At 44.3% G+C, this 748-nt stretch overlaps 1 protein-coding gene across 1 annotated transcript in view; it reads right to left on the reverse strand.

Annotated features, from left to right (window-relative positions):
- The window catches only part of ppfia1 (PTPRF interacting protein alpha 1), a 44,980-nt gene that overhangs the window by 15,864 nt on the left and 28,368 nt on the right, over positions 1-748 (reverse strand). The window lies entirely within an intron of this gene.

Genomic DNA, 748 nt, shown 5'->3' on the forward strand with positions numbered 1-748 from the left:
ACACACACACACACAGAGAGAGACACACACACACACAGAGAGAGAGAGAGAGAGAGACAGGAGCAACAGACTGTTCACTCTGGACGTCAGTGATTCAGCAGCAGACAGTGATGCTGAAGGGTTAAAGTGATGCAGGAACGTCACACCTGTGAACCAAACTGAATATTTACTGCATATCTGTGGCCATATGTCAGAGACGAGTCGCTCGACCAGCGTCCAGCACAGAATTTATTCATGGAAAGTCTGGTTTTTAGGGCTGTCAGATGATTAAAACAATAAATAATGTTTGGTGACTGATCTGGAATTTGCCTCTAAATATATTGTTCCTAATTAGCTTCTGAATAATAAATCAAATATATTCAACCTGCATCTCTCCACCACTAACAGTTTCATCTGAACAATGAAACTAAATATTAATTAATAAATGAAAACCAAGCCGAGCGTTCATCTGCTACTGAATCACAGCTAGAGTCTGGATAAAGCTGGAGTCCAGAGTAAACAGGCGTTTGGTTGGATCTTCTCAAGGTCCAATTGCTCATTTCCTCGTTGGCCCGTCGAGGGAATGGAGCAGGAAGTCCTTCAGTAAACTTCCTGAAAGTCAAAGGGTTTTATTTTTGGAAAGCACACGATCATTCGGTCAGTTGTGGGCGATACCTGCACAAACACGGGAGCACAGGTCAGCAGAGGACTGCTGTACACTACACCCCGCAGAACACACGGCTCAGAGCGGTAATGCTGGACACACACA

This window comes from Sinocyclocheilus anshuiensis, unplaced genomic scaffold, assembly GCF_001515605.1.
Source record: "Sinocyclocheilus anshuiensis isolate Anshui unplaced genomic scaffold, SAMN03320099.WGS_v1.1 scaffold1896, whole genome shotgun sequence".
In the NCBI taxonomy this organism is placed as follows: domain Eukaryota; kingdom Metazoa; phylum Chordata; class Actinopteri; order Cypriniformes; family Cyprinidae; genus Sinocyclocheilus; species Sinocyclocheilus anshuiensis.